A 21,538-nucleotide genomic window follows, 5' to 3' on the forward strand; every position below is an offset into this window, starting at 1 on the left:
CAGAAACTTTAACACCATCAGCTGTTTTGCCTTGGCGGGTTCTGTCCGCTAGCTAACCATCTCTGTGGATGTGGAGGCCTGTGGGTTCCCTTGCTAGCCACCTCTGAGATGCTGGAGATGTGTGACACACATCTGGTCGTTGGTGAGTCAACTCCTGCCCCAGCCCTGGAGATGCTAGCAGAGAACTCTGCCCTGTTGAGCTGTCACTGTCACCAGGAAGTTCCCATTTTGTAAAGAGCTGTTTGCGGGCTGTTGTGACAGTGTCTGCCTTCCTCCCGAGCCTGGCTCATTTACAGAGCATAGTTCACGACTTGTGCTTCCGGAGGCGGGGCAGTTCCAGAGCATGTCCTGGCTTCTGATGAGGCCCTTCTCCTGTATCGTCACACGCAGAGGGTGTCCCGTGGCGTAGGGAGACTGAGCCAGCTGTGGCTAAGGTTGCTCTTCCTCTTCTGATAAAGCCACTAACACCATCGCGGGAGCCCCAGCCCCTTGACCTCAGCCAACTTCCATGATCCCACAAAGTTCCGCCTCCAAATACCATCAATTTGAGGATGACGTAGCCAACACACGAACCGTGGGGTATGCATTCAGACCATAGCAGTGTCTTCCTTCTTCCATGGGTGATAAAGACAATCACCGGTACCCAAATGGATCGTGCCCCTAAGCATGAGATAACAGGGGAGGGCCTGAGCAGCTTCAAAGTCTCTGCACCCCCAGTGGCCATGAGTGGGTGCTCGGCGATCTGAGGCCGGTGCCGGGATCCGAGTACAGGAAAGCCTGCTGCGTCCACAAGCCACAAGCTGTGTGGCAGTCCCCGCGGTGAATCGGGAGCAGGTGCCGAAAGCGGCTGAGAGTGCTTAGCCTGGCACGGCGGTGGCTTTTGCTGCTCGGGGGGAGGGAGTCACAGCTCCTAGGGCCACGGAGATGCACCCAAGCCACTGGGGACTGAAATCTCCAAACAGGCCCCCAAGGTCAAAAGCATGGGGCGCCTTCTAAAGAACCACCTGGGCACTCCACGCAGAAGCTGCAGGGGCAGGAGCTTTCTGAGGGCTGTCAGAGGGGCTCTGAGGCGGGGGCCAGTGAGATTCACTTCCGAGGGACTTCCAGACCCAGAGGAAGGACAACAAGGTCAGAAAGGCAAAACTGAGAGCCCGGATGTGCACCACTCAGGTCCCCGAGCCACACCGTGCCTTCTGATGTCCCCTGGGCGTGAACACACAGGACGTCTCAGCTCCCCATCTGGCCTAGGCGAGGGGAACCCCTGTCAGCCAAGCCTGCTCCTTCCTCTTCCTTTAGATACCCCCTGCCGTGAGCAGGGGGCCCCACAACGTCATTCTAGGTTGTCACCGCTGAGCGGTCTGTGTCACTTCTGGATCTTCCCGTTTTGTCTTCTGTCAAACACAGCAAACCTTCACCTGTTTGTCTTGGCTGCTGGTGGGGACGGGGGAGGGGTGAGGATTGCCTGAGAAAGAGGTGGGGGGCAAAAGGTGTCGCTTAACCCCCCCCTCCCCGAGCTATAGCCGGTACTACAGCGTGGTTCTCCTCGCTGTGTGCCCTTCACCCTCTGCAGGCCCAGTGCATGTGTGGTCTGCAGACACTAGACACAGAGCTGCCTCTCCCCGCCCCCGCCTCCAGCCAGGACCCTCCTGCAGGTCCTGACACTCACTGCCCCTCTCCACCCCCAAGCCCTGCCGTGCCCTCCCAGCCAGCCCGCCCTGCTCAGCACCGAGCCGGCCTGTAATTAGACTGCGGTCTGGCTTTGGGAAAGGCGCCGGCAGCCTCCCTGGCCCCCCACACTCCCACCCCCAGCTCCTCGGCAGGGGCCTTTGGCTGGTCTGGCTGGTTGACTCCATCTCTTCTCTATGCGTAGGGACACCCTTGGAAGGGAGGCAGTGCCTCTTCTCCCAAGGCCCTCAGAGGAGATGTGGGCAAGTGGAGGGAGAGAGTCAAGGTGGCTCCAGCCATGCCAGGGCCCAAGACTTTGGGAAGGTAAAGAACCCACAGAGATCACCCACCAGACTAAGGGGCCACCTCATCGCAGATGCGGGAGCTAGTTAAGGGTGCTTGAGGTTCCTGGACACAAATGTCTCCTCTTTTTTTTTTTTTTTTTTTAAGATTTATTTATTTATTTGAAAGTCAGAGTTACACAGAGTGAGAGGAGAGGCAGAGAGAGAAAAGAGAGGTCTTCCATCCGCTGGTTCACTCCCCAGATGGCCGCAATGGCCAGAGCTGTGCCGATCCGGAGCCAGGAGCTGGGAGCTTCTTCAGGGTCTCCCACGTGGGTGCAGGGACCCAAGCACTTGAACCATCTTCCACTGCTTTCCCAGGCCACAACAGAGAGCTGGACAGGATGTGGAGCAGCCGGGTCTCGAACCAGCACCTATATGGGATGCCGGCACTTCAGGCCAGGGCGTTAACTCACTGCACCACAGCGCCGGCCCCCAACTGTCTCCTTTTTTCAAAAATATTTATTTTATTTATTTGAACGAGTTATGGGGGGGGATCTTCTCATAAAGTTACCAATCCTATTGGATTTTTTTTAAAGATTTATTTATTTATTTTTTTGAAAGGCAGGGTTACAGAGAGGCAGAGAAGGAGAGAGGGCTCCCATCTACTGGTTCACTCCCCAGGTGGCCACAATGGCTGGAGCTGGGCTGATCCAAAGCCAGGAGCCAAGAACTTCTTCTGGGTCTCCCACACAGGTGCAGGGGCCTAAGGACTTGGGCCATCTTTTACTGCTTTCCCAGGCCATAGCAGAGAGCTGGATTGGTAGTGGAGCAACCGGGACTCAAATCAGTGCCCATATGGGATGCCAGCACTGTAGGTGGCAGCTTTATCCACTATGCCACAGCAGTGCCCCTCCCCTTATTTTTTTTTAGATTTCTTCCTATTAGATTTTGATCCCATGCTTATGTCCTCATTAAACCTTAATTACTGCCTGAAGTCCCTGTATCTAAATATAGGCCATTCGGGGTAGGGCTTCAACACATGAACTCTGTGTGTTTGGGATGGGGGTGGGGTGGCACTTTCAGTCCATAGCACTAAAACATGCAAGAAACAGGGAGAACCCAGGGGCCTTCCTCCTGGGGTTCTTATAAGGATTGACTGACGCCTCCTTCAGTGCCTGGCAGGCAGTAGGAAGTCAAGGATATAAATGAGAAGGAGATTATGAAAATGGCTAAGTTGTTACTATTTGCTACTTAACCCTGGGTCAAGTTAGCAGCCCGAATGTTCAGCATCCCCTCACTTACCTATCTCTGCAAATGCTGGCACAGACATTTGGTCTAGCAGGTAGGATGCCACTTGGGATGGCTGTGTTCCGTATCCGAGTGCCTGGGCTTGCGTCCTGGGTCCGGTCCTGACTCCAGTCTCACCCTAGTGTGTACCCTGCAAGGCAGCCGGTGACAGCTCAGGTGGTTGGGTCCCTGTGCACATGTGGGAGAACCGCATTGTATTCCTGGCTGCTGGCTTCAGCCTGGCTGGGTCTGGACTGTTGCAGGCATTGGAGAGTGAACCAGCAGATGGGAGCGTGCTCTCTCTCTGTCTCTGTTTCTCTGCCTCTCAAATAAAAGCCAAAAACAAAAAACCACAGGCTCCCCAGCCCATTGTTTCAGTGGAGTTGAGAACTGAATTCTCTGTTTAAACAGAACAAACAGGTCGGCTCCACAGCTCACTAGGCTAATCCCCTGCCTGCCATGCCGGCACACTGGGTTCTAGTCCCGGTTGGGGCGCTGGGTTCTGTCCTGGTTGCTCTTCTTCCAGTCCAGCTCTCTGCTGTGGCCCGGGAGTGCAGTGGAGGATGGCCCAAGTGCTTGGGCCCTGCACCCGCATGGGAGACCAAGAGGAAGCACCTGGCTCCTGGCTCTGGATCAGCGCTGGCAGCGCAGTGCCAGCCGTAGTAGCCATTTGGGGAGTGAATCAATGAAAGGAAGACCTCTCTCTCTCTCTCTCTCTCTCTCTCTCTCTCTCTCTCTCTATCACTGTCTAACTCTGCCAGTCAAAACAAAACAGAACAGCTGGCGCCATGGCTCACTAGGCTAATCTTCCACCTTGCGGCGCCGGCACACCGGGTTCTAGTACCGGTCGGGGCGCCAGATTCTGTCCCGGTTGCCCCTCTTCCAGGCCAGCTCTCTGCTGTGGCCAGGGAGTGCAGTGGAGGATGGCCCAAGTGCTTGGGCCCTGCACCCCATGGGAGACCAGGAGAAGCACCTGGCTCCTGCCATTGGATCAGCGTGGTGCGCCGGCCACGGTGGCCACTGGAGGGTGAACCAACGGCAAAGGAGGACCTTTCTCTCTGTCTCTCTCTCACTACTGTCCACTCTGCCTGTCAAAAAAAAAAAAAAAAAAAAAAAAAAAACCAAAACCAGAACAAACAACTCTACACATGCTGTCACCTCTCCCTTCTCTAAGCTGAACGCTAACCTTCCTTAGGGTTGCACGGCAGATCCCTCGGGTAAGGCTCAGGGTCCCTCTGGCCTCTCAGGCCCCTACAGGAGGGCTGGGCCCCAGCACGCAGCTCTGGGGGTTATGATTGTATCTGATTCCTGCACTAGATTGGGAGCATGGGAGGGCAGCAGCTGGCTGCTAGTCTCTGCACTCTTGATGCCCTGCCCAAAGCCCGCTGCAGAAAAAGAGCTCAGTAAGATTAGATGAACAAATACGTTCAGCACTGAACGATTCATCGAAGTCGTCAACAGAAAACAAGCCTCAAAAAAGTCAGTTTGTGCGGACTGGGCGTGGCCCTTACTGTCACACCGGAGGCGGTGTCGCCTTTCTCTTAGGAAGCCGCTTGGCAGAACCACTATGGTATCCCTTTGGGGAGCCTCCATTCCCTCTTGCTGCAAACTGGTTTAGCTTGACAAGGAAATTGGCCGTTGGCCCCACCGCAATGCAGATGGTGCAATGCCTGTCTGCCCTACCCCCACCTCAATCCAGGCCAAGCCCCAGACACACCCCACCAACGTGTTCACTCACCTCTGTCCCAGCTCCAGGCAGTTAAAGCAACCAGGGAGTTCGACTCAAAGGACAGAGTGACATTTAAACCAGTGCCTGCAGGCTGAATCCCAGCTATTTAAATAGTAGCCAAGGCAGGCCGATTAGTGTAACAACCCAGGTCTTAGTGGCTTAAGCTCAGTTTGTTTCTTGCTTGTGTCACAGTCCACTGAAAGGAATGGGGCTCTGCTCCACGCTGTCATTCTGGGATCCAAGCTGTTGCTTTCTGAGCCTACCACCAGGTCTTAAGAGTCTCCGGTCCTCAGAGAGTACACGCCGAAGTCCAGCAGGCTCAGGTACGGGTGGTTCCACAGGGTCAGACCAGATAGGCTAACAGCCCTTCATTCACATTGCATTGGCCTGAACCCAATCTTTTGGCCACGCCCAACTGCAACTGGGAAACAGCTGGGAACCGAAGTCCAGCTGTGCGCTCAGGAAGAAAACGCAGCTACTGTTGTGGACAGAGATGTGAGAAGAGGAAGTGGGGGTACTGCAGTGAGATGGACCATTGTGTGCCAAGGTTTGGGTGTAGAAGGAGGGCACGGTGGGAAGGAAGAAGTCGGTGTTGCAGGCATGGAGCGTCTCTGGCCCTTCCGGGGGGTGTGGTCGCGGCTCAATGGTTCCGAGTTCTTACAGCTCAGACCACTGAGTGTTTCTGTGAGCATTTTGCAAAACCTTTGAAAACAATGTTTTGATTGTTCATTTATTGACGGGTAACATGCATGTATGGATCAACATTTTAAAAGCAAAAGAGTTGAGGGTGCAACATCTCCCTCCCTGGCTTACAGACACCTGCTTCTCCCTAGAGGCAGCCAGTGCCTTCAGTGACTTGCATATCCTCCCAATGATCCAATGACGTTTCAGGCATATTTACATATTGTATACAAAAGGGGACTTCAACAAGTTCAGGATTGGAATTAAAAGATGATGTACATTTTCCACAAACATTTTGCAGTACCTGTAGATTTTTTTCTATGATTCTCTTGCCCCCTTTTGCACTAATTGCAGTATTCTAAGCAGACTATACTTTCTGCACCTTTTGTCTGAAAGATTTCTGTCTTTTTCTGGGGGATGGGAGCATCCAATCCCCTGGTTCATTCCCCAAGTCCCTGAGTGGGCTAGGTCAAAGCTGGGAGCCAGAAAGGGCCTCCCAGGGCCTGCACTGGTGGGAAGCTGACATCAGAAGCTGTAATGAGCATTCAAACCCAGGCGCTCTGGTGTGGGACTCAGGCAACACCAGTAGGCTAAGTCCTTGCTCCCCTCTTCACCACACTGATGGCAGCACAGAACAGATTCTACTGTGACTGTGCCATGAGGGCAGTCCCCTGTTGGTGGACAGCTAGATTGTTTCCAACCTACGATGACTTCGGAGCAATTAAGTGTGTGCCTATCATTTTGCAGGATACTTGCATGAATGGAACTTTTGGGTGAAAGAGTTATCCTATTCTAACACAGCAGGAAATGCCCCGTCCTCCTGCCAGAGCCTCTCCCTCCTCCCACCAAGGACACAGGCTTTGGCTATACTCCTCAGAAGGGCTGTGCCCAGCCACATGGTCCCCAGCATGGCTCAGTGGGCAGAAAGCTCCCCTTGAACGATGGCAGTGCCCAGTGTGGTCCTCCTGAGACTCGGGGTGACCTGTCTCCATGGCCTCCCATCACCCATGAGCCTGAGCCCACCTTTACCCATGGCGACTTCATCCCTCACCTCTAGAACACAGGCAAAGCCTGCCGAAGGCCAAGGTGGCCCTGGAAGCCTGAACAATGCCCCTCCTAGAGAGGCCTTGACCCCCCAAACCTGTGACTATGTGGCTGGCGCGGCCAATGGGATGTCAGGAACTGATAGTATCTTCAGATGGGGAGGTTATTCTGCATTATCCAGGTGAGCTCAGTGCAACCACAAGGGTCCTTGAAAGATAGAAAAGAGGCAAGAAAGTGAGTGCAGAGAGCCTGGAAGAGGCTGCCCCTCGGGCGCTGGAGCCAGGCTGAAGGGGCTTCTAGAACCTGGAAGAGGTCAAGGTCAAGATCAGAGTCCTGCCCTGGAGCCTCCAGGAGGAAGGCGGCCCTGCTGACGCATCTGTCTTAGTCCACTTGCACTTGGATTGCTGGCCTCCAGAATGGAAGACAATAAGTTGGTGTGGCTTCAAAGCCTTGGAGTTTGCAGTGGTTTCTAACAGCAGCCACAGGCCACCCGCACAGCACCTCCAGACCGGACTGCCCCTCCTGGCTCCCCAGCCAAGTCCCTGCTCTCAGCAGGCTGCCTTGCACCATCCACCTCCGCCCATGTTCTACCTCCCCTGTCCTCCTGGGTGCTCTTTGACACCCACGCCATCTCTTTGAGCTCCAGTTCTCTCATCTGCAAGATGCAGCCCCTGGTGCCACCGCCACCGCAGGGCTGCTGTGAGGGTTAAATGAGATGCTGCTGTGCAGTCGCTTAGCAACCGAGATTGGCGCTTGATGCTATTTCTGGCTGTCAAGCCTAATTCTGAAACTCTCATTTGTGCGCCTAGAACCCTCTCCTGCTCTGGCCCTGGTGCGGGCCCCAGCTCTCCCCAAGGGGACACCCTTTCAGGCAGTGCTTGGAACAGCTGGGGGACCCTCAGGGAGCTGAGTCTCTTCCCTGCCCCCCTTGGGGACCAGGGCCCTGAGTGCTGTCCTTATAGCAAGGAGGAAACTCAATGTGGCTTCCAATCCTTTGTGGCCACTTCCCAGCTGAGTGGTGATAGGGGAGTTACTCCACCGCCCTCAGCCTCGGTTTCCTCATCTGTAGGGTACCCATGGTGAGCTGTAGCCCTGGGTGTGGGCGTGAGGGTTAAGGGTGTTCATGGCTGGCCATATAGCAAGTGCCTGCTAACCAGGAGCAACCACCGATGTCACATACTGGTGTGGGCAAGGGGAGCGCCTCCCTCAGCCAGGCAAGGTAGAACCTGGAGCTCATAGAGTGTGTCGCCTTTCTTTAGCAAAGAGCGTCCAAACATACAAACACACATTAGGGATTCTGATGGGGCCCAGGCCACAGAGACGTCCTCAGGCCTCATCTCCATCAGCCTCTGCCCTCTGCTGTCAACCCCTCTGCCCCTGGGGTGCTTACACCAAACAGATTCCGGAAGAGTTCCTCCTGATCAGTCTGGGTAAACCCTAAGAACACTGGAGCTCCCATGGAAAGTGAGCAAGACGTGCAAAATCTCTCCTGGATGAGCCCAGCGCCTTCCTTGCTTTGACAGTCGACTTTAGCAAACATTGAATATATCAAATCAAAACACAGAGTTCTAAACTTCATCAGCCTTCAGATAAGTAATTGTTCAGTGTCAGTATGTCCCAAATACAGCACGGGGCATTTGGCCAGCTGTCCTCTCTTTGGCTGGCAGCCCTGTCTGTTAAGGGTCCTGCAAAGTAAGGTTTGGAAATGTTATTGAAGTGGGCAGTGGGGCTACTGGCTTTTCTCTCCCAGGCAAGGAGGTGACCATTCAAACTCAGGTGTGGTTTTCAGAAGTGTCCCTGCCGAGAGAGGCAGGGGGCCCTTGGTCTTCAGCCGCAGAATAACAATGGCAGAGGAAGGCCGATGATGTGGTCAGCAGCCACGTCCACTGTCAGATGGCAGAGCCACGTCCACAGTCAGATGGCAGGGGCCTGGATCGTAGCTCTGGAGAATCTTCCTTCTTCCCTCCGAGCCTCTGTTTTCCCACCTGTAAAGTGACAGTTCCCAAGTCCTTGGGGGGTGTGAGCACTGAACAGAAAGCATATATGTAAAATGTATGTGTAGCAAGAACTGTCCCCGTGGTAGATGCTGGGGTTTGAATGTGTCCCCCGGAGTCGTATGCCAATGGCACCTGCAGCTGGGGCCTTTGAGAGGTCTTTAGGGTTAGATAAGTTCATGAGGGTGGCTCCATAAAAAGAGGAAGACCCAAGCTGCCAGCCGGCCCTGTCCCCCGACATGATGCCTCTGCCATGCTGTCACGCAGCAAGAAGCCTTTGCCAGGGATCACACCATGGCGTAGTGGGCTAAGCCTCCACCTGCAGGGCCGGCATCCCACACAGGTGCTGGTCCGTGTCCCAGCTGCTCCACTTCCGATCCAGCTCTCTGCTATGGCCTGGGGAAGCAGCGGAAGATGGCCCAAGTCCTTGGGCCCCTGCACCAATGTGGGAGACCTGGAAAAAGCTCCTGGCTCCTGGCTTTGGATCAGCTCAGCTCCGGCCTTTGTGGCCATTTGGGGATTGAACCAGCAGATGAAAGACCTCTCCCCCACTCTCTGTCTGTAGCTCTATCTCTCAAATGGATTTTAAAAAAGAAGCAGCAGCAGCCCTCGCTAGAAGCCAGCATCATGTCTTGGGCTTTCCCACCTCTAGAACCGTGAGCCAAATACACTTTAATTCTTGTAAATGAGCCAGTCTGGAGTATTTTGTTACAGCAACAGAAAGTGGACTAGGACGTTAGATGTTTTTGTGTACAGTCATTTAGGAAAACGGACACGTCCCCGTTTTCCTGATGCAGGCAGGGTGGGATTCCCAGGTGCACACCCATGCTCCCCAGCTGGGCACAAATCTGTGTGGAGCCCTCTGTTCCAGGGGGACCCTGCCTGTGGTCACTGTCCCTGCAGGAGGTGCTAGCAGAAGGCCAGTCCAGGCTGTTTTTGTCCCTGGAGCTCCGCCCATCCCCCCCCCACAACCCCAGCAGCTGCAGGCTGTGTGACCTCAGAGTGTCAGCTCGCGCCCATCTTCAAGCTTCTGCTTGCCCCCTGCTCATGCATCAGGTGTGTCTCCCCCTGCCCCCCGGCTCCCCGCCAGCTGCCGTCTCCGGGCCCTGCAGGGTGGCTGTGGTTCGCTTCCGTGTGAGTTGCACGCAGCAGGTGGAGCATCATCGTGACCCACAGGAGGCTCACAGCCCCCTTGGCGAGCAGGTGTTGGCACAACGACTTCTGCAGAAGCAGAAACCGAAAATGCGAGGGTGCGAGAACACCTAGCAAGTGCTCCCCGGGCGCTGGCACTGCGCACGCGTTAGCTTGCCCTGAGAGCAGGCAGGGGCTTTGGTGGCTGCTGATGGTCGCGCAACACAGTCAGGCACTAGAGAAGCATGACCCTGAAAATGTCTTCTTGGCTGCGCTCCGGGCACCACTGAGACTTGGGGCCTGGGAGGGCCTCGGTGCTGCAGCAGGTTTACAAGCATTCATGGCCTTATTCCCTGGATGTCAGTGCCACTCCCCATTTGTTTAAACCAAAAATGTCCCCAGACTTGGAAAATGTCCCCCAGGTGGGAGAGGGAGGAGGTGACAAAATTGTCCTGCCAAGAACCTCCACTGGTAAGTGTTGCTTGATGAGGCCGGCGCTGTGATGTAGTGGGCAAAGCCACTGCCTACAGGGCCAGCATCCCATATAGGTGCCAGTTCGGGTCCCAGCTGCTCCACTTTTGATCCAGTTCTCTGTTGCGGCCTGGGAAAGCAGTAGAAGACGGCCCAGGTTCTTGGGCTGCTGCGTCCACGTGGGAGACCCGGAGGAAGCTCCTGGCTCCTGGCTTTGGATTGGCACAGCTCCGGCTGTTGCGGCCAATTGGGAAGTGAATGAGCGGATGGAAGACCTCTCTCTCTCTCTCTCTCTCTCTTTCCTTCTCTCCTCTGTGTAATTCTGACTGTGGCTCACTAGGCTAATCCTCCGCCTTGCGGTGCCGGCACACCGGGTTCTAGTCCCGGTCGGGGCACCAGATTCTGTAGGTTGCCCCTCTTCCAGGCCAGCTCTCTGCTGTGGCCAGGGAGTGCAGTAGAGGATGGCCCAAGTAATTGGGCCCTGCACCCCATGGGAGACCAGGAGAAGTACCTGGCTCCTGCCATCAGATCAGCGTGGTGCGCCGGCCGCGGCGGCCATTGGAGGGTGAACCAACGGCAAAAGGAAGACCTTTCTCTCTGTCTCTCTCTCTCACTGTCCACTCTGCCTGTCAAAAAAAAAAAAAGTTTCTTGACAATCTTTTTAGAATATTTCTAAGTACAAGTGTATGCCTTTAAAGAAAAAAAAAACCCTAGACTAATATTTCACCATTTTTTTTCCTTAGCAATGCCCCCTTGCACATTTTTCTCTATGTGTATGCACACATCTGCAGTCTTCCTTTGAACAACTACATGGTCTTTCCTTGTGGGTATCACCGCATCTGATAAAACCAGTTCCCCAGCCATGGGCATTTGAACTGTTTCCAGTGTTTTACTGTTAGAGGTGAAGATCCAGGGCTGGGTATTTGGCCCAGTGGTTAACACACTGCTCGAGATGCGTGCACCCCATATCAGAGTGCCTGCATTTGAGTCTTAGCTCTTTTTCCAATTCCTGCTTCCTGCCAGTGGCACCTTAGGTCTCTGCACTCACATGGGAGACCAGGATTGAGTCTGGGGGTCCTGGCTTTGGCCTGGCCCAGCCCTAGCTGTTGCAGGCATTTGGTGGGGGTGAACTTGTGGATTGAAGAAATCTCTCTGTCTGCCTTCCAAATAAATACAAATGTAATAACCAATAAATAAAAATAAGAAATGATGCTTCAGTCACCATCCTTACATTTACAGGAATTTAAGAGTAAATTCCTAGCCGGTGCTGTGGTTCAATAGGCTAATCCTCCGCCTGCGGCGTCGGCACACGGGGTTCTAGTCCCGGTCGGGGTGCCAGATTCTGTCCCAGTTGCCCCTCTTCCAGGCCAGCTCTCTGCTGTGCCCGGGAGTGCAGTGGAGGATGGCCCAAGTGCACTGGCCGCAGCACACTGGCCACGGCGGCTGTTGGAGGGTGAACCAACGGCAAAGGAAGACCTTTCTCTCTGTGTCTCTCTCTCTTACTGTCCACTCTGCCTGTAAGAAAAAAAAAAAGAGTAAATTCCTAAAAGTGGAAGGCTGGACCAGAGGTGTGTGCACTTCAGATTTGCTCTACTGCATCATTATCCAAAATAGTTTACACCAATTTATGCCACAGCTATTAATATCCTGATTCAAAGTGCCAAGTATCTAGTGCATATTTATTGCAACGGATGCACTGTGTTAAGTAATTTACATGTGCTATCTTACTTAATTCTCACTACAGTTCTGTTTGCTGGGAACTGTTATTATTTCCATTTAGAAATGAAAGAATTCGGCTTAGAGAGATCAAGCCTCTTTTCTAAACTTGCTGGTGATTGTACTGGAACTCTAACTCTGAGCTGCCTCAGACTAAAACTCATTCTTTCAACCAACACATCTAATTTGCATAACGTGCTGTGAGGCGAGTCCTGTGACGCCCATTTTCTAATGGGATTACCGAGGACCTGAGCAATTACGGCGCCTTGCCCAGGGCCACAGATCCAAGCCTAGTCTGTGCTCTGTCATTGAGGCTCCAGTGCCTCCTGCTCCAGGAGGCTCTCTGGGATTACTCCAGCCATCCTTATCATCTGTCCTCCTTGCTCCCTGGGAGCGCAGAGTGGGGCAGTGTGCAGGTGTGTAGAATGTCACAGGAGTTAGAATGGGACAGACCTACATGAGGAACCCGTCTGCCATCGACCTTCTAAGTGGACTGAGACAAGAGACACCCCCCACCATGTGCCTCCGCTTTTCACAGCTACGATCCTTGTTGCTATGGGAGCTCCTCTTATCTACAGTTTAGCTTCGTGCATTTTAGTCACCCACAGTCAACCACGATCAGCAGAGGTTACAAGGAAAATTCTAGAAACAAGCAATTCGTAAGTTGTAACTTGTGTGCTGTTCCGATTAGCACGATGAAATGCCCCTGCCGTTTTGCCCTGATCCACTTTGGACGGGCGTCACCTCCCTGTCTGCGTCTCCATGCTGTGGCCACTGCTCCACTTGTTAGTCCCTGAGTGGCTTTCTGGGCGATCAGATCTCACAGTGCTTGTGTCCAAGTCCCCCTGATTTTACTAATAATGGCCACACACACAAAAAAAGAGCAGAGCTATGAAGGAGACGGCAGTGCAGACGAACCCTGGTCCTGCGGGGCGGCCCCACGGGTGGGTTGGAGAAGGGGCCGGTACGATGAGTGGTTGCAGGCACCTGCTGGGGGTCATGGTGCAGACCCCCCACTGAGGAGGAGGACTGTTCTCATGAGTAGGAGCCGCGGTAACAGTGGCTACCACTGAGGGGGTGACTTCTCTGTACCAGGCTGGCCACTGGACGGTGTCTTCCTTCATGTCCCCTCAAAAGCAGGCATTGAGACAAGGGTTTGGAGTAAGTTCTTTGCATGGGAGGTAACCACTGGAAGCCTGGCGAGAAGCAAGGAGGTGACAGAACCATTGCATTGGTGCTTTATGAACAGGTTGCCACGGGGCCAGCCAGGCTCCATCCCGCGGGGTAGCTCACACCATGGCTGTCCCCCAATGTGTCGCTCCTGCTCTACGGACTGCCAGGCATTTCTGCAGGTGGGCGGGGGCGTTGTCTGCAGGTACCTCACGGCTCAGACTCCCTGCAGGCACGTGGCTTAAGAGAGCTTTAGAATGCATTACCATTGACATCCCTTTTGCCACTGACCTTGTGTTTTAATTGCTAATTCTGCAATCCCTTTCAGGGTCTGTGCTGTCTAGGTCTTTCACGTCACAGAGCAGGGCTTGGAGCAAAACTGCACAAATTGAGGCTAATTGGTTGATTCCTTCAGTCGTCGGCAAATAGTCATAGGATTCTTATTATCTGCTAGGTGTGTTTTGGAAAATGGGTAGACTTTTTATTTTTCTGAGCTCCAAGGACAGAGCATTCTCACTGCTATCCACCATGCCCTCCTCCTCTGTGTGACTGACATCTTGCATTGGTGGGATAGGCATGTTACAGTTGGTAAGCCAATATTGGCACAGTCTCTGGTTGACATGAGGATTGTTTTTGTGTTGTGCATTCCATGAGTTTGCTCAGAGGCACGGTGACCCGTATCCACCATTGCAGACTTAACAGTAGCAGCTCCACTGCCCACCCCCCAAATCCCCTGTCCGTGCCTCTCCCCCTCCCCTCCCCCCACAACCCATGGCGCAGGCGATATTTTAAGTGCTGGGGATCTAGAAAGAGCAAAATAAAATCTCTGTCTCCATGGAGTTGGCATTTTGGTGGGGAGAGAGATAATAATCAGGCAAGCCAATAATACCCAGCTAGCTTGGGAGATGATAAAAACTGGGCAGGATGTGTGAACAAAGGAGCTCTTTAGATGGGACAAGCAGGAAAGACCTCCTAGTGGGCATGATTCTTGAGTAGGGTCTGCCCGAGCTGGAGACCCAAAGGGACCAGTCTGTGAGCAAGCCTCAGGGCCTGCTGGGAGCCCCAGGCTAGGAGGCCTCTGCGGGGAGCATCCCAGGATTCCACAGGCCTGTGTGAGGGCCCAGAGAGGCACTGTGGCCCCTGGAGTCAGGGGTGGCTGGGAGCTGCATGGTGATCATCCAAATCCCTGTGCCGAAGTCCCAACCCCTGTCTCAGAATTCAAGAGGGTCTTTAAAGTGAAATGAAATCATTAGAGCGGGCTCTATCCTAAGCAGAGGAGGCAATGCACACAGAGAAGTGCCAAGGGAAGCGCTCACAAGGACACGGCAAGCTCCCCAGGTCATCCACAAGCTAAGGACCCCAGGAGAGTCCAGCCCTGCTGACACCCAGCCTACAGGCTGCAGCCATTTGTCGCAGCCGCTCTGAGAGGCTGATACACGAGGCCAGAATGCGGCCTTCTGTTCTCACACACACACACTCACACACACACACACTCACAGCCCGGCAGAGCAGAGCGAGTGCCACGGGCTGTCATCAAACCTTTCGGGCACAGGAGTCTGAACTGTGCCGACCTGTCTTTCCTTCTGGGGGAGAGCTGTTCTCTCTGCTCTAGTCTATCAGCCCTGTACGGAGGGTGCACTTGGCACGCCCAGAGCTGCCTCGTGGTGTGGTTGAGAGCATCGGGATCTGTATCATGACAGATAGGGTGGGGTCGAGGGCCTCCTCTCCTCCCACCGGCTGCGTGTGCTGACTTCAGCTTCCCTGAATCTGTGAAACAAGGGCAAACGGTGGCTCCTGCCTCCTGGGGGCTCTGGAGGAACCGAAGAACACACGCTTGGGAAGCATGTGGTGCAACGCAGGCCCTACCCATGAGGCCAGTGGTCTTGCCCTCTGCGTACTGGGTGACTTAAAAGGAGCTCAAGGCGGGGAGCATTGTCCTCGACTCCGGTGAGAAATCTGACCTCAGGACAGCTTCTTCTGTCAGTCCTAAAGACAGGACCCACCTACTCCTGGCTCTCAGCCAAAATTCCTCTTTTTAAAAAAGAATTGCTTATTTATTTGAAAGTCAGAGCTACTGAGAGAGAGAAAGAGAAATCTTCCATCTGCTGGCTCACTCCCCAAATGGCTGGGGCTGGGTGTGACCAAAGCCAGGAACCAGAAACCAGAAGGTAGGGGCTAAATCTGGGTCTCCCCCATGGATGGCAGGGTCCCAAACACTTGGGCCATCTTCCGTTGCTTTTTTCAGGCCATTAGCAGGGAGCTGGATGGAAGTGGAGCAGCCAGGACATGAACAGGCACCCATATGAGATGCTGGCATTGTAGGTGGCAGCTTAACACACTGTTCCACAGTGCCAGCCCCAGTAAAATCTTTTCTTAAAAAGTAGCTAATATTTATTAAGCAGTCGGTAGAAGCTAAGCACTGAGCAAACTGATTTGCATGGCTTGCCCCAGTTGCAACAGCTGGTTCTGAGAGGCTCCATGATTTACCCAAGATCCAGAGCTGGAAAGTGGCAGATCTCAGAGTGAAACCAGCTCGGCCTGTCTCCATGGCGTCCTTCTCCAGTGAGGGTTCACACGGCCGCAACAGGCTGCCAGGGTCACCAGCACTGTTAGACCCTCACTGTGCTGCCAAAGTCTGACTCCTCCAGCTGAGCACCACTTGAGCAGGCAATGCAGCCTTGGCTGGGAGAGAAACCCCAGCTGCTCCTAGGAGGCGGCCATAAGATGGTTTGGGGCTTGGGAGTTGGTTCCCGCTACCCCAGCTCTTCCCTTGCAGGCTAAGTGGCTTTGGCTCTTGCTAATGGCACCACGTAGGACCCCTTACATGGTGGAGGTGTTGGGGGGGTGGTGCGGTGCTGAGCGGTGCTCCTCTTCCTCTTCACTCCTGCTCCAGGCTGGCCAGGCAGAATTTCAGGTGAGAGGGAGGCCTGGGTTGGGGATTCCGTTTTGCAGCTTCATGTTTGTGACTTGCAATCCCAAACCCCAGGCTGCCTGAGAATTCCAGGCCGTGCTCCCAGAGACTGCCCTCATCAAATACTCACAAAAAGGCTGATGGTTGTCGTCTGGAATCTCACGAGCCACTCTGGCTGCGTTGCGGCTGTCGTAGGGGAGTTATTTTCCCTCCTCTGTCCCTGGCCCTGTTCTCACCACCCTCTCCTCGCAAACTCCAGCTTAGCACGACTTACAAATCTGTGGCTTCCCAAGATTGTTCCCGGGGCTGTTTGGGACAAAGGAGCCAATGAAATTTAATTTATTTATCAGGCGTTGGTCTTGGTGGGGGGTCCCCTTACATATTTATCTGTGGAGTTGTGTAGTCTGAGTGTTTTCCAATGAGGTAGACCGGGCTTGGAGTTCCCAAGTTGACCTTTACAATGGGATAAAAATAGCAGACGTTTATTTAGATAGGCTTTATCACTTTTCAAGAAACTAGAGGTTATTTTTAGCTCCTCCATTTCTCAGAAGAGAAAACTGAGGCACAGAGGTTCAGTAGCTTGCTCAAGGCGTACACGTTGCAAATGCAATTGGCTAGGTCCAGTTTCCACTAAGTCAGAAAAAGAAAACTGCTGATCCCCCGTGACCGGGTCCCTGGGAGGATTAGATTCAGCAAGAGAGACACGCTCAGCACGTGGCATGCTTTCCTGCCGCTGGGGTTTCGACATGATTTCACTCCCCAGCTCACGCCCATGTTCAAACTCCGAAGTCTCAGGTTAGTGGTTCTGAGAGTGGAAACTTCCTTCAGTGACGGAGTTGAGATGGTGTGCTTGGTGCAAGGCCCTTAGGTCCCTGGGGTCATGCCCTTGGCACGTAGCTCTCAGGGCAGGGCTGGTTATAAAAGCAGAGTTGACTGAGGCTGGCTTCTCTGCTTCCTGACTTCCTGTGTGACTGTTCTCCACAGGTGCTCACCCCCCAGCCTCATCAGAGGGCTAGACCAATGGGATTCGCCTGATCTTAGACTGTGAACCTCCAAAATAAACCTCCTTCCTCTATAAGTAGCCTATGTCAGGGATTTAGTTATAGCAATGAAAAGCTACTAACTATAGGCTTTCAGCAGTTAAGATGGTGTTTAATACTCCCACATCCCATAGCAGAGTAGCTGGGTTTGACACCCAGCTCCAGCTCCTGACTCCAGCTCTTACTAATTCAGAGACTGGGAGGCAGCAGTGATGGCTCAAATAATTGGGTGTCTGCCACCAATGAGGGAAACTTGGGTGGAGTTTCCAGCTCCTAGCTTTGGTCCCCATCCATCCCTGGCCATTATGGGTATTTGGAAAGTGAACCAGCAGATGGAAGACTTCTTTCTCTACATACATATGCCTCTGTCTCTATGCCTCTTAAACAAATAAATAAAAAATTTTAAAGAAGAGCTGCTGAGATGGGTGTTGCTGAACAGTGGGTTAGGCTGCGTCTTGGGACACCCACATCCCATCTAAGAGGGCTGGTTGGAGTCCTGTCTCCTTCGCTTCTGATCTAGCTTCCTCTTAATGCATCTGGAAAGTAGTTAAGTTCCTGCCACCCATATGGGAGACTCAGATGGGGCTCTTGGCTCCTGACTTTGGGGTCCGGAGACACGGGAGCATTTGTCCAAGGCCATCCATCCACAGAGCAAACTGCTGAGGTGAGATTTGAACTGGGTGTGTGTGACCCACGTCCCACCACCGGACAGTATACTCCTAACTCCAAGTCCTTCCCGGCTTCAGGCACAAGTCCCCAGCACTCAGCCGCATTCCACATTCTGAAAACAGCGGCTTCTCAAGAGCGCTGGAGCAAATGCTTGGCATCATTCGGTCCTCCCTGAAGAGCCCTCCAGGCCTTCAACGTTCATGGTAGGGAATGTATTGAATTCCTCGCCCCATCCCGGTGACCCTGATACTCATGCTGCGCTTTGTCGCAGTCTCACTTTACACAAGACAGCTCACGCGGAAGAAGGGGCGGCTTCCCCTCTTCCACAGCGAAGGCCTGCTCTGTCAGCTTCTCCGCCAGGCACTGCCAGTGCAGCCTGATCGTTTGGTCCACGAGAAGCATGAGATGGTGGCCACTTGCACCGCCACCGTGGTCACGGGTGTGCCTTGAACACCGTGTGGATTCCAGGCTCCGTTCACGCACAGCGCTGTTTTGCTTCCTCACTCCGTGTCTCCGAGGCAGGTCTTCTTAGCCACATTTTGCAATGGAGGCAGCTGAGCCTCAGAGAGGGGCTATAAGAAGAAGCAGAGAACTAGGGCCGGTGCTATGGTGCAGTGGGTTAATGCCCTGGCCTGAGGCGCTGGTGTTCCTCATGGGCGCTGGTTCCAGACCCAGCTGCTCCACTTCCGATCCAGCTCTCTACTGTGGCCTGGGAAAGTAGTGGAAGATGGCCCAAGTCCTTGGGCCCCTGCACTTTCCTGGCTTCGAATTGGCGCAGCTCCGGCCGTTGCAGCCAATTGGGGAATGAACCAGCGGATGGAAGACCTCTCTCTTTCTCTCTCTCTCTTTCTCTCTGCCTCTCCTCTCTCCGTATAACTCTGACTTTCAAATAAATAAATAGATCTTAAAAAAAAAAAAAAAAAAAAAACTAAGCAAATTCCTGAGTGTGGTACCCACGTGGTCAGATTTTGAATCCCAGTGCATAGGATCAAGCATTACCACTTGCAAACCATGTGATCGGGGTCTGTCTCTCAGCGCGTGCCGTTCCCGCTGTTTTGGAGTTCCCAGTGTCTCGGGGCTCAGAGTAGAGTTAGATCCCCAGCTTCGTCAGGCCCCTGACTTTGATCACAGGATGCCCCGAGAAGGACCCTGTGGGCCTCAGAGTCCTGAAGTTTCCACCGAGAGCTGTGCCCCTCCAGCCTCGGCCCCCTCACCCGAGGGCAGTAAGCAATCCAGCCTTTGCGTTCTCACCCTTGAACCCCACCGCCACACTTCTGCAGCTTGTCCAAGTGGATACCATACAAAGCCACTGCTCGGTTTCAGTCTCCTCATTCCTCTTTGTCGTTTGCGTTATTTTCCTTTGGGGACTATGGTCAATGGGAATCTTCCTTCCAATTCTTTATTGCCCATAACAAGGTCATGCACGCACACCCTTTCATGCCTGGCTTCCCTGTGCCTCTCAGTTGGTAGAGTCTATCTCCCCCGTGGCGTTGATCTTGAACCTGGTCACATGACTGACGTTGACCAATGCGATGTGAGTGACCAGGCGATCGTAAATGTGCTTGAGTGGTTTGGTCTCCAATGTTCCTGTCACCATAAGAAAACCATGTCTCCTGGTAGTTTGAGGAGTGCATGCCCCAACCTCAGCCTGGGGCCAAGAGCAGACCCTTCCAACAGGGGCACAATTGATCCTCAGATACGTGCATACGACAGAACAATGTCTGTCAGTATAAGCTACTGAGTTTGATTGCCACCCAGCATTAGTGCAGCGGTAGCTGGTCCCCACAGACAAGCAGCCCACAGCCCAAGCTTAGCCATGCAGCAGGGAGGCTGTGGCCTACACGTGGCCGTTACATGCATCTTTGTGGGTGACTCTTCCTTTGCCGGCCCAGCCTCTCAGCCCCTGTCTGCCCCACCCTGGCCTGCTCCAAGCCCAGGGCCCCTCCGAGGCTGCCGTCCCCACTGGGCTCTGGTAACGCCATTTCCTTGCCTCGCCCCTCAAGCCAACAGGATGGAAGACTGGTCCCAGTTGTGACAGCCTGGTTGACTGCCTGAAATTGTTTCAAGTCCTTGTGAATCGTGGGTCTTTTACTAACCTACATCCGGGGTCCCCACTGCACGGCCCTCCCATCCCTAGCTGGGACACTGCCTCGGACACATCACAACCCTCCTTCCAAATGCTGAGTATTCCGAGCTGTCGGGAGGCCACTGCAGCGCCCTCCAGCCCCTTGTTGACCGACCGAGGATCTTACTATCACTCTTCCAAGGATTTTACTGTGGGAGCAAAATCAGGCCATGGATGAGCAATGGCTAGGCTTGGCCTTGACCCTCTGTGAGTTGCATCACGAGCTCATTCTCTGGGCCCTTCTTGCTGTCAGGAGCATTTAATGTCGTGCCAGGTACACATGAAAGCATGATTATGTAGGTATAGAGTGTGTAGATTGAAAAGCCCCATGGCAGTCAGGCCGGCCTATGGCACATTGGGCTAAGCCTCTGCCATATGGGTGCCGGTTCGAGTCCCAGCTGCTCCACTTCCAATCCAGCTCTCTGCTATGGCCTGGGAAAGCAATGGAAGACGGCCCAAATCCTTGGGGCCCTGCACCCACGTGGGAGACCTGTAAGAAGTTCCTGGCTCCTGGCTTCATATTGGCCCAGCTCTGGCCATGGCAGCCATTTGGGGGAGTGAACCGGCAGATGGAAGACCTCTCTCTCTGGTCTCTCCCTCTCTCTGTCTGTGACTCTGCCTCCCAAATAAATAATAAAATAAAATCTTTGGGGGGGGGGGGAAGAAAGGAAAGCCTTGTGGCGGATTTTCTTCCTTTGACCTTTTGATGATTTTCCCTCTTGAAATAGCAGAATAAGACACCTAGTACCATGGCGACTGTCTCTATAGAAATCCGTGGCTTGTTCTCAGCACGCCCACAGATGCCGGTGGGAGGCTGGCACAGATTTGGACCAATGGAGAGGAAGTGCGGCCAGCCCTGTCCCGGTTACGAGGCACGCGTCTCTCTCCTTTCCAGTGGGCCTTGCTGTCCTCGATTCGGCAGCACCCGGCTCTCGCCTAATGTGGGTTAATTTTCTACCTGCTCCTAGAAAGAGCGTATTTCAGGCCCTCTCGGGACCGGGAGTTTCAAGCAGGCTACAGCAAGCATCAGCGGAGAATGGGCAGAGCCCGGCCGAGAGTCAGTCCGTTCTGACCGCGTTTCTGCTGGGGGGTTGGGGGGCGGTGGGCTGCGTGTGCTCGAAGGAGCAGGTAATCCTTTCGGACACTGTCGTCTGATGGGAGAAATAGACCTGCACCATTGCCAGAAATCCCTGCTGCTTGGGCCGTTTCTTTGTGAGGCTTGTCCTGGTAAAAGCTGCCAGCGGAGGTCCTTTATTACCGAGCCCAAACAGGGCCTCTGGCCCTTTAAGAGGTCCTTGAGGAGGGGCAGCCGGAGATCCACAGAAACAGGGGCCAGATGGCCAGGACTCGGGATGGCCGAGAGTCGGGGGGAGGCGGCCAGCTGAGCCGTCTGCGCTGTCACCTGGCCATGGCGAGGACCTGGGCCAGTGGCTGCAGGTGGGATCTTCTGGGGGGCGGGGGCGGGCAATCTGCTCCAGCCCAGCCTTCTGCCTGAACCGGAACTCAGGGCTTAGACCTGGGAGACAGAAAAGGAACGGATTGTGGAGTCACACAGTCCTGGCTGTGCCTACCTGGGGAGTGGCGTCGTCTGCCTGGGCTTCCTTTCCCTCATCTGTAAAAT

The 21,538-nt window shown here is 54.0% G+C and overlaps 1 long non-coding RNA gene across 1 annotated transcript; it reads right to left on the reverse strand.

The window, feature by feature from the left end:
• Positions 1-2,093: 2,093 nt before the first annotated feature.
• LOC103347969 (uncharacterized) lies at positions 2,094-5,249 on the reverse strand. The gene is made up of 3 exons (XR_516457.5): positions 4,975-5,249; positions 3,252-3,387; positions 2,094-2,380 (listed from the first exon to the last, which is right to left on the reverse strand). It is a non-coding gene; the product is annotated as an uncharacterized LOC103347969 (long non-coding RNA).
• Between the last annotated feature and the right edge of the window lie 16,289 nt (positions 5,250-21,538).

This window comes from Oryctolagus cuniculus, chromosome 6, assembly GCF_051225735.1.
Source record: "Oryctolagus cuniculus isolate XC-2025 breed Fujian yellow rabbit chromosome 6, ASM5122573v1, whole genome shotgun sequence".
Classification (NCBI taxonomy): Eukaryota; Metazoa; Chordata; class Mammalia; order Lagomorpha; family Leporidae; genus Oryctolagus; species Oryctolagus cuniculus.